Genomic DNA, 12313 nt, shown 5'->3' on the forward strand with positions numbered 1-12313 from the left:
CCCATATCATGAAAAAGGATTTTAAAAGAGGTCCTAAGACAAATCTATTGCTCATGCCTGGCTCAGTCTCTTTCCAAGAATCTGTCAGTTTCTGTACTTGTTTCCCATGTGTATATGTTTTGTCTACTTAGGCAAGGTTTTTGAAAAGCACTTGACAATAGATAGCCCTCTCTGCGGCTGTGGGTGAATTTATAGGTAAGAGTTGGTATGAAACCAGGAAAGTGAATGTCTTTCACTAGATTAATTGCCACAGCAGATGATTCTCCCACTTATTCCTTAAATTAATGTTAGCTTAATTACTGCATCTTTGCAGGAACCTGTTAAAAGTTGTGTAATCTACATGGAAAAGTTCAGGGATCATATTTGAACCTCATCAGCATTGGTGAGGCCCAATGGGAAGGATTTTAACATTGCCAAAATAGGTCTACTTTTAAATTAGTATTTTTCTCCTGTCTGTTTGGATTCCATTTACAGAATAACTTTTAGCATTAGTACAAAGCTTTGCATATAGTTCAAAGCCCGTGTGTTACTCTTTTCTTTTACTTTGAGAAAAGGACAATACTAAAAAAAAGGCACCAACAAGGGTGTCAGCAATAGATGAGCTGAGGTAGGGACAGAGTTGATCAATGTTATGAAAATGAAAGTAGATGATGCTAGTGATGGTACAGATATGTGCTCCAAAGCTCATTGCAAGATCAAATTTGATACCAAGTTTGAGAACTATCTGGTTCAGCTGCTAATGGTGGCCAGAATGATGGATGAAGTTGGAGTAAGGAAACAGAGATTCCAATTTGTAATCCTGATTGCATATTTAACTCTGCAATTGATGATCAAATTGTGTATGAATAATGAGATATATAATGATGGTTTGAATTTAAATGTGCCACAAAAACCCAATTTGTTACATATACCGCATTGCATTTTACAGAGTTGTAAAACCAGTCATTAAGACAAGTCTGTCCCTGGTATTAAGACACCATTAATTATAGGGTAGATTTGGGCTTGTAGTCTCTAACAACCATTGGCATTGGGAGAGACAGCTACAATAACTGGCTATTTTAATGGTGTTGGAGAAATTATTATCAGAGTTGTGATTACGAATAGGTTCTATTAATTATCTTCATCAAGTTGAATCTGCAGGTATGTCACTTACGAACTTACCCTCTCAGACCAACTTAGACTATGTTAAATTAACATTGGTAATGACTATAACTGGCCACAGGCAGTAGGTAGTTATGTATTATTAGCACCACTCCATGTACAAGATGGGGCAAAGCAAGGAGGTAGCATCCACAACAGTTACAGGGACTGAATCTAAGCCATTAAGTATTTTCTGTACCACTCTTGGGCCAACTGAGCTCACCAACACCCACTCAGTCCAACAACACAGCAGGAAATTAAATCCCAGTGTTCGAATGTAAGAGAAGAGGTGTGAAGTGCATCAGATAATACTGATTTTAAACCAGCAAGAAAATGCACCGTCTCCCTTTGGAGGAGTCCACAACATGCATCTTGCTTCAACATTTGGAACAAATGTGCAACACTTACTTTATTTGATTTAAAGATTTCTAAATCCAAATGGGCAGCACGGTGGCACAGTGGTTAGCACTGCTGCCTCACAGCGCCAGAGACCTGGGTTCAATACCCGCCTCAGGCGACTGACTGTGTGGAGTTTGCACATTCTCCCCGTGTCTGCGTGGGTTTCCTCCGGGTGCTCCGGTTTCCTCCCACAGTCCAAAGATGTGCAGGTCAGGTGAATTGGCCAGGCTAAATTGCCCGTAGTGTTAGGTAAGGGATAAATGTAAGGGTATGGGTGGGTTGCGCTTCGGCGGGTCGGTGTGGACTTGTTAGTCCGAAGGGCCTGTTTCCACACTGTAAGTAATCTAATCAAGCAACTCATGATGAGGAGAATTTTCATGAACATTAAACTATTTTCCCTTTCAGAGCTGCTGCCTGACACACTGAAATATTCCCAACACTTTCTGTTTTTATTTTAAATTTTCAGCTTCAGCAACATAAAAAAAATCATTGCTCAAATTTAGATTGCTTTTCCATTTATCTGCAATTTGTCACTATAACATCTGACATCAATGTTGTAGTCAAGGTTTGGAATAACTTTTCAGCTTCTATGTCATTGATGGTAAATTTTCATTAAAATATTCCTCACTGAACATTGTTTGATTTTCTCCCCTGTCTAAACCAATTAGCTTATAATTCTGATGGACTCTTGAGTAAAAATAATTAAACATGTTTTTCTTAAAAGGTGCATTTCAAAGTTTACCAAATGAAAGTAAATGCAGTGAAAGTTACTTTGTTCCCCTCCAGAACAAAGTCAAAACTTACGAGCTTAAACTGCGATACATTGAGGATATAATGTCTAGAATGAAAAGGTCATTTATCCTATTTCATTCCTTTAATATTAAATCTTGAATTTTTCAATAATTCAACCCACATTTTTTGACAGATTCAAAGTGGAGTCATTGCGAATCTCAGAAGGTCTTGAGTTGAAATCCTCAAACACAACTTCAGTCAGTTCACAGAGCAGTCATGCCAAAGACATACACCTTATTATTAAACTGAAATGTTGCAAATTACGAATAATACTCTGAGATGACTAAATCAATTCCTTCCAGAACAAAGGGATGAAGCCTCAAAGTAGAGCCAATCGTGACATCAGGAAGTGTTTGTCCATGTGAAGAATTGTGAAATCTGGAAGTTTGGTCAAAAATCACATGACACCAGGTTATAGTCCAATGGGTTTATTTGAAAGCACTATCTTTTGGGGTGCTGCTGCTTCCTCAGGTACTAGCACCTGATAAAGGAACATCTCTCCAAAAGCTAGTGTTTTCAAATAAACCCACTGGAGTCTAATCTGGCATTGTGTGATTTTTACCTTGTCCAACCCAGTCCAACTCCGATGCCTCCACATCATGGCTAAAAATGTTGAGACTGGGAATTTTGGGGATGGGGAGCAGAACGGTGTCAGATGAACGTTTCAAAACTGAACTTGGTCATTATCTGTTAATGAAGTGTTATACCAAGGCAGGCAGATGTACTGAAGGATAGCCACCAATCACAGTCAGATCCTGTGGCAAGTGATGTGGTAACAGAGGCAACCCCAAACGATCATTATCCAACAAATTGGACCATGCCAGTCTGCATGCCTTACATTAGATAGACGTAATCTCAGCAATGAGGGGGGAATCTAATACTGGGCAGAATCCACGCTCATCATTCTTATCCAGTAATACCTGCTGGAATTTAGGTGAGGATAGGATTGGACTAGACTACACTCTGGAGTCTTCCCATTGCTAACTAACTTGACAATACTTACTGTCTGGAAATGTGTTGCTGGAAAAGCGCAGCAGGTCAGGCAGCATCCAGGGAACAGGAGAATCAACGTTTCGGGCATAAGCCCTTCTTCAGGAAGGGCTTATGCCCGAAACGTCGATTCTCCTGTTCCCTGGTTGCTGCCTGACCTGCTGCGCTTTTCCAGCAACACATTTCCAGCTCTGATCTCCAGCATCTGCAGACCTCACTTTCTCCTCAATACTTACTGTCTACCCTGCATTCACACATGATGGTACAATGCTGGTATCGGCCACACCACAAATCACAATGAGTTGTTGTTCTCAGGGGAAGGAGCGAAAAATGGGACTAAAATACGCCGTGCATTTAATTAAAGCAATGCACTTCACGAAACATATTATTTTGGATGTGCAAACACAGGTTCAGTAAAATGATGCTGAAATAACGCCACAGAGACTGGTATCCTGTCACGAAGTCACCCTTTATTTACACGTGCATACTAGAATAGATATAGAATCCCCACAGTGTGGAAACAGGCTATTTGGCCCAGCAAGTCCACACCAACCCTCTTAAAAGCATCCCATCCAGACCCATCCCCTACTCTATCCCTGCATTTCCCCTGGCTAACACACCTAACCCACACATGCATAATTTCCCATGGTTAATCTATCTAAACTGCACATCTTTGGACTGTGGGAGGAAACTGGAGCACCTGGAGGGAACCCACGCAGACATGGGGAGAATGTGCAATCCCTACACAGTCACCTGAGTACATGACTGGTCCGGCTTCCTTAGATTCAGCTCTCAGTGAACAGAACCTCTGACGCTCCTGTTTATTTTTTTTTGTCTCCCTTTATTTACTCGGAGAGTGTCCTTGACACTGATCTAGCTCCCTCAGAGCCAGCTCTGAGAGTGAACAGTACCTCTGACCCAGTGTTTTATTTATCTTACGCTCCTGTTTATATCTGTCGGCCAGGGCTCCCTGATTCGACCAGGTTATGAGCCCCAATCATGGAACTCATATTCTATGAGGTCTATCCGGCCAACCTCATTGCAATCACTACAGATGCCAAGGTTGAAAGGTGAATTTTAATGACAAGTTATAGAGTCATACAGTCACACAGAATGAAAACAGACCCTTCAGTCCAACTTGTCTATCCCAGGCTATATAACTTGAACCCTCCAGTCCCTGCAACATCCTTGTAAATCTTTTTCTGCACCCTCTCAAATTTAATAATATCTTTCCTATAGAAGGGCAACCAGAATTGAATGCAGCACCTCACCACTGTCCTGGTAGCCACAGCATGACATCCCAACTCCCATACTCAATGTTCTGACCAATGAAGGCTAGTGTGCCAAATACCTTCTTCACCACCCTGTCGATCCATGACTCCACTTTTAAGGAAATATGCACCTGCTCCTCGAGGTATCTTTGTTCAGCAATCCTAGCCAGGGCCCTACCATTAACTGTATAAGTTCTGCCCTGGTTTACCTAACCAAAATGCAACACCTCACATTTATCTCAATTAGACCCCATCTACCACTCCTCGGCCCATTGGCCTATCTGATCAAGATTCTGTTGTACTCTAGGATAATCTTTTTCACTGCCCACTACACTACTTAATTTGGTGTCATCTGCAAACTTTGTTCACATCCAAATCATTTATATCAATGATAAAAGCAATGGACCCAGCACCGATCTTTGTGGCACACCACTGGTCACAGGCTTCCAGTCTGAAAATCAGTTCTCTACCACCAGCCTCTGTCTCCCACCTTGAAGCCAATATTGCATCCAATTGGCTAGGTTCCCTGGGATCCCATGTGATCTAACCTTGTTAACCCGTCTACCATGAGGAACCTTGAAGAACACTTTGCTGGAGTCCATATAGACAATACTTACTGCTCTGCCTTCATCATTCCTCTTTTTCACCTCTTAAACAAAACTCAATGATGTTAGTGAGACATGATTTTCCACTCATAGAGCCATATTGACTATTCCTAATCAGTCTTTGCTTTTCCAAATGCATGTAAATCCTGTCTCTCAGAATCCCCTCCAACAACTTACCCACTACTGACATCAGGCTCACATGACAATAATTCCTGGCTTTTCCTTACAACCTTTCTTCAATAGTGGCACCACATTAGCAACACTCCAGTTTTCCGGCACTTCACCTGTGGCTGTCAATGATATAAATATCTCAGCAAGGGACCCAGCAATCTCTTCTCTAGCTTCCCCCAAAGTTCTGGAAAACACCTGATCAGGTCCTGTGGATTTATCCACACTTATATGTTTTAAGACCTCCAGCACTTCCATTTAAGTAATATGAACTCTTTCCAAAATGTCACTATTTATTTCCCCACGTACCCTAGCTTCCATGTCCTTCTCCATTGTAAATACTGACTCATCTCCTTTGGCTCCACCCATAGATGGCCATGTTGACTCTCTCCCTAGTTACTCTTTTGCCCTTAATGTATGTATAGAATCTCTTTAGATTCTCCTTAGTTCTTTTTGCCAAAGCTATCTCATGTCCCCTTTTTACCTTCTTGATTTCCATCTTAAGTTTACTCCTACTGTCCTTGTACTCCTCCAGGGATTCTAAATCCCAGCTGTCTATACCTGAATTTCTCTCATCATCAGCATTCCCTACACCTACCAGCCTTGCCATATATACTAACAGGAACACTGCCTCTGGATTCTTGTTATCTCATTTTTAAAGGCCTCCTACTTCCTAACCATCCCTTTACCTGTGAATAGCCTCCTGCAATCAACTTTTGAAGTTCCTGTCTAATAGTGTCAACATTGACCTCACTCCAATTTAGAACTTCAACTTTTTAGTCAGTTCTATCCTTTACTATAACCATTTTAAAACTAATACAGTTATGATCATTGGTCCCAAAGTACTCAGACTAAGTCTCTATTAACTCGTTCTACAACCCCAACCCCTCAATATTCTGCATTTCTTGATCTGATTGAAGATTAGGAACTTTCCAGAATTGGAATAAAAATAATCAAATGTAGCTTCAAAAATCAGAAAAGTATGAGTGATTTTGATTGACAGTTGAATCTTGCAACATTTCTTTAATAATAGTAGTGACTGACATCAAATATAAACTTCTCTCCAACAGTCAACTCTCCATTCAGGTTATCACAAAGCTCTTTTGTTTTAAATACTTGAAATGATTTCCAAGTGACCAATACTTAGAGGTGGCAAATTACTTACTACTGACATACCAACAGGAATGGGCTATTCAGCCCATCAAGTCAATCCCACCATTCAATCGCACTGTATCTTGACTCACTATTGGTCTGCCTTGCTTCCACAACTCTTCTAAATCTTGCTGAATATGAATCTATCATGTTCAGTCCCCTCTTCCTAGTCCAGCTATTTGGAGGAGAGAATTATAGAATTCCACTATCCATGTGGATATCCCCTTGAAACGCCTTGCTCTCACTTAAAAAAAGTGATAGCCTCTTGTTCTGAACTTCTCTTTCAAGGGAAAAAACTCTATCCACTCCATCAAATCCTTTAATCCTTGAACACCTCTCTGAATCACTTTCTAATCTCCTACAATCATTCCTTGTCTGTGCAGACTTTTCTCATAATTCAACACTTCTATCATTCTGCTGGACCTGCTTTTGTAGATCCAAATCCACATGTTCTTTTTGAAATTCAATGTTAAGAACTGAGGGCTAAATTTGGTTTAACTAGAGCTTGCAAGTGGATTACTATCTGCACAATGTCTGTAACTCTGATTGAACAGCTCTGATTGAAAGGAAATATCAAAATGGTTGACCTTGACATAGACAACAGGGAATCGGGTACTGATTGTTGGAGCCTCTGCAGCATCCTGGTCTAGGGAGGGTGGGATTGGAAGAACTGAAGAGAAATGGAAATCTCAGCTGGCTTAGAGTCCAAGGTAAAGAGAGGACAGCCAATCCTGCACCATTTCACACCACTGGTCTCAGGCGGTGGCTTAATAAAAGCAAAACATTGCAGATGTTGGAAATCTGAAATAAATTGGTACATGCTGGAGAAACTCAGCAGGTTTGACAGCATCCTTGGAGAGAGATGCAGGGGTAATGTTTGGAATCCAACCTGCCTCTTCTTTGGAAACTGTGAAACCATATTGCTATCGTTTTGAAAGATTGGACAATAACCCCTTAGCCATTTTCATTTTTGTTCTATTTCCATAGGTTTTTAGTGATTGGATCAGATTCATTGCTTGAGTGAATTATTTGAAATTTCTATAATTCTGTAAATATAGAAGTTATCAGTGGATAGGTAAGCTGTTGAAACGTAATGCAATTTTGGAGCAGACAAACTCTTTTGAAGAACTCATACTGGACTTGAAACATTAAATCATATACTGGAAACCTGAAATAAATTTTGTTTTTTACTCTGATGCAACTTTGGCCCAACAGTACAACCCCGAATTTCATGTTTCAATTACAAAGTCCACATATTGCCTGCCTTTTCTTATTTTGTCCCCCTTGTTGGGTTGGTGTGAGATGCCTCGCTGAACTACAATCCCCAGAATGCAGCGGAAACGGTAAGCCTGTACATTGATCAATAGGAAGGTGGAAACCCTACCTCCTCTTGCCATTGATTGGAGACAGGAGTAGCCAAAGCCGTGTCGGATTGGGGGGACCAGCTCCACGCTATTGGTAGGAAGGGGTGTCAATCAGGCAAGGTACCTACACTTCCTCCTGTCAAATGGCCAGGGGGTGGGGGAACTGACCAGCTGGAAGCGAGTGTCAAGTGTCTGCGAGAGAAACAGAGACGCTCAACTCTGCCATATTGAGCAATGGATCGCTCAGCACAAATGCGTTTGTAAGCTGGCAAACAGCAAAGGCAGCGAGAGAATTACAGCAGGCGCTCATTTCTTGCAGAGGAGATGATCTAGAGTGAGTTCAGCAGCCGCCAGTATTATCTTTGCTCGGCGGAATGCAGGAGATACCTTGAGACAGAACATTCAGTGGGATGACAGTGGACTGCGGTGACAGCAGAGGGAGCGGTGAGTTAGTGTCGCTGGTCCGGTGCTATCAAACCAAAGGGGTGGGAACAGAAACGGAGAGAAATATTATTGTAACAGGGTGCGTTGTATCTGTGGGAGAACTGGAATTGTGGCTGGACACCTGCAACCTTCTCTATGGTTGCGCCTCTGTCATTCATAGATTTTAACCACAAAGGAGACAGCACAGTAATTAATCTTTCATTTTAATTCAGTACAAACGGGAGCATTGCATCGTCACGCTCGTGTGGAGTGTGGTACTGTCAGCAACACAAAGGTCCTCATTTCCTCCCGCACTTTCTCATTGCGGATACTAGGACGAGGTGTTGCTGTGTGTGTGTCTGAGCGTCCCCAATATTTGACCTAGCTTGTGACAGGAAACTTCAATGGTAATCCCAGTTCCTTGGGGTATTTGTGTGTACTGTATAGCGGTTTTGTTTTACACTGGGATTTGAGGTATTTGTTAATGTGCAATTGGGTCCTTTTGTTTATTAAATGGAGATGATTATTGACTCAGTGTCCTTTTGAGTGTCACGACGTTTCGACGGGGCAATAATGTGTGGAATATATTTGGATGAAGTTCGTAATCTTGCTACTGCACATAACGAGCTTAAAGGATTTGAGTGAGAGTTCCTACTCTCTCTGTATGAACCGCACGCCTTACCATAGTGAATGTAGAAGTAAACATTTACAGCAAGTCTCTCTCGTCCCCATTGTATCGGATTCTCGCTGCTCTAGCGGTATTCGCCTGCAACCTCCTTCCCCCAATCCTCCACCCCACAACCACAATGAATCGTTAGGGTTTTGTCTGCTTTTTGAATGGGAATTTTGACGAACTCTTCCTTCTCAGTACGATTAGCTTCATAGACTGTTTATAGCCTCCGCTAGCACCCCCTACCCACTCAACAAAAGAACATGGCATTTTGATATTGAAAACAAAATATTTGCTGTCCCTTTCGGTCAGCAGTCGTGATGTGAAATTGCAAATTCAGCACGCCAGATTGTGTATTTTTTTTCTTCTTCTTTGGAAATAACAACAGTTTGGCAGAAAATGGTTGCAACCTGTCATTTGTGTGGGTGGTGGAGTGTGCACGGTATAATCTCTCATTAATACCTGGACTCTTTGAGTAATTCTGAAACAATCTTCTTCCCTGGCCGTAACAATGTGACACTTCATCTATCTGGAAGAAAGACCTATATTTAAGAGCGTTACATCTTCTCTCCTGTCCAACTATTATCTTAAACGTTATAATAGGATAACAAACCCTTCCATTGTGAGAGAAATGTCAGTGCAGATAAATTGATTTGTTATAAAAAATTCATACATCTTCTGGTTTTGTTCCTCTCACGTTTTAATCTTTGTAGATATTAATCTTCGAAGACTGTACATGAGAAATTTTAAAATATTCACACGTTTAAGAAAGCCTTTGCATAAATTGAGTGCATGGAATTAATATTTGAATGTAATAGTTGAATATTTTCCATTGAAGTCTGCCTGTGAAGAAATGCTCTCTTTAAAGGGAAGATTGGAAGATATGAAAAAGGAAGGTGTTATGAAAAGTGCAATTTATTTTAACTGTAGCCATTTTAAACAAAATAACTGCATTACTGCATTTGACCAACATCTCAGGGATGTGAATTTTTGTGGAAAAAAATTGGGTGCTTTAGAAGAATTGGAATTGAATTGATTTTTCAGACACCGTCATTGTAAAACCAGGTATTTTTGGAGTGGATACAAAAATCGATTTTTGGGAGATCGATCACTGTATCTGTATGGAAAGAATAAATGGCTAAATTATATGTTTTAATGACACAATTTGGTGTTTGTTTTAGTTCTAAGGAGGGAAAATATGGTGAAGGAAAGGATTTACAATTGGATGGTGGGGGCCAGGAATAGCAGGAAGTTTGGTGTTGGGGAATATCACAAAATAAAAGCTGAAAGCTCACAGGATTTAAAAAAAACACACTTTTGTGTCTTTAAATGTTTTTGTTTGTATTTCCTTATTGTATTTCTACTTGACAATACAGAATGAATAACGTTGAACAAAAAGGACACTTTTTAATCTTGTTTTCATCAGGATGACACAAAGAATGTCAAATTTCAAGGCACTATAATTTATGCTGTGTGATAGACAGGGTGGCTGATTACTGGCCAATCAAAATGCATTTGCCAACAATGAATCAGAGAATACCTATTCCTCAAACGTTTGCTTGAATTCGGTGAAAGGCAAGTTGGACTGGTCAAAATGGGAAATGTAACAGGGTCCCCCATGCTTTTAATTGTTTGAAAACATGCAATGCCTGGACATTGCTATTCTGTTTGCAGAGGTCAAGACTCTGCATATGAAAGCTTGTGGCTTCTTGCAAGGTGTGATTGAGCCACTTCGTGAGCCCAATTGATAATCATTCATTGGTAGATTGAACAGAACAGAATTAGCTTTATTGTCACGTACTCGAGTGAGTACGGTGAATGGTTTACAAGTTGCCACTTATGGTACTATCTTACCTACAAAGGTAGCCAGGTGCAGATTCTTAGGGGAAAAAAAATAGAAAAATAAAGAGAGAATAAATTCAGAATAACAGTCCTTCCATGCAATAGTTATCCTCTAGTCCACGCTGGACCTGGACTCCAGACCACGCCAGGCTCCACCTCAAGGCTTGAGGATCATCTGAAAATTAAATCTCAAGGTCCGACATTAAAGACTGACAAGCCCGCAATACCCACATCTCACAAGTGAGTTTAAAATATTGATAGTTAATCTAATTCTTAATATGGAGGGTAATGGCTTGCTGGTGGTATTGTCTTGAACAAATAGAGCCAACTTTTCTTCTTTGAATTTCAATACAAATTTGGATGATAACTGTTCCAGGATGCATTCTCCCCGACAATGTCTCGACTAATCACAATCCACTTGCTGACCTTTTTTCTTAGGCAGTATAAATAGTTGTTCCCTTTGAAATGGTGATTTCTTGGAAATATTCTGATGAGTGACACAGGAAATGCTTTGACAGCATGTCTCTTCTTATCAGCAAAGTTAAATTTCTTCATCTGTAGCTGCTCATGAAGGCAAGATTTTCCTGCCAACCTTACAAGCTCTGAGCAATTTTGCCTGGAGGTAGAATTGTAAAGGGAAGTGTTCCACTTTGTTTTCCTGCCTTTTTAGGTGAGTTAACAGTGACTAGAAAATACCTTTTTATTGAATGACAATTTTAAGAAATAGACTTGGAGTAGGCCATTTGCTCTGATATTCAGTAAGGTCTGGCTGCTCTTCTCATTTCCTCCTTGGTTCCTGCATTATCTTTAGTATCGCAAAAATCTTTCATAAGATATAAGTGAAACAATCTGTCTTAAATATACACAATGAGAGAGCACCCAACTCTGGGGCTGAGAATTCCAAAGATTCACAATGCTTTCAGTGAATACATTTTTTTTCATCTGAGTCGTCACCACCTTCTCAAGGACAGTAAGGGATACGTGATTAATATTTGCACCCATACTGAAAAGAATTTTTAAAACAGATCCAAAATAGCTGAATATTTATTCTGTGATTTGTGGACTCACCATCTAGAGCAAGCAGCTTCCCAGAATTAATCCTGTCAAATGTTTTTCAGAATTTTATATTCAATAAGAGTGTATGTGATAGGCATACTTGCACAACTCAAGTCTGACTAGCATACGCTTGGGCAGGGTCAGATGTTTTGTGTGTGAGCTAAGAGTCTTGTGAAAATAAATTTGGGCAAAATTTCAAATTGAAATCTTAATTCCTACCTGATTCTGATTAACAAGTAGTATAAAAGGGAATGATGTTCAGAAAAGCATATGTTCAGTGGCCAATATTGTAACTCCGTCATGCCATACAATATTACCTATCTGAATGAACCATTGAAAATTGGCGATAACAAGTACTGCCAATTTCCTTACTAAATACATATTTTCTGTATTACAAGTGTTACGTGCATGCAAGTGCTATCCTTGTAGTAACAAAAGTGC

At 40.3% G+C, this 12313-nt stretch overlaps 1 protein-coding gene across 4 annotated transcripts in view; it reads left to right on the top strand.

Annotated features, from left to right (window-relative positions):
• Positions 1 to 8025: 8025 nt before the first annotated feature.
• The window catches only part of LOC122564867 (ras-specific guanine nucleotide-releasing factor RalGPS1-like), a 706864-nt gene continuing 702576 nt past the window's right edge, over positions 8026 to 12313 (top strand). For 3 of the 4 annotated variants that reach the window (XM_043720237.1, XM_043720241.1, XM_043720239.1), the window contains exon 1: positions 8026 to 8325. The gene's annotated coding sequence lies outside the window, so the exon portion shown is untranslated. Of the gene's footprint in view, positions 8326 to 9884; positions 11057 to 12313 lie in introns of those variants that run through there. The other variant, XM_043720240.1, reaches the window with a different exon arrangement.

This window comes from Chiloscyllium plagiosum, chromosome 30, assembly GCF_004010195.1.
Source record: "Chiloscyllium plagiosum isolate BGI_BamShark_2017 chromosome 30, ASM401019v2, whole genome shotgun sequence".
Lineage (NCBI taxonomy): Eukaryota > Metazoa > Chordata > Chondrichthyes > Orectolobiformes > Hemiscylliidae > Chiloscyllium > Chiloscyllium plagiosum.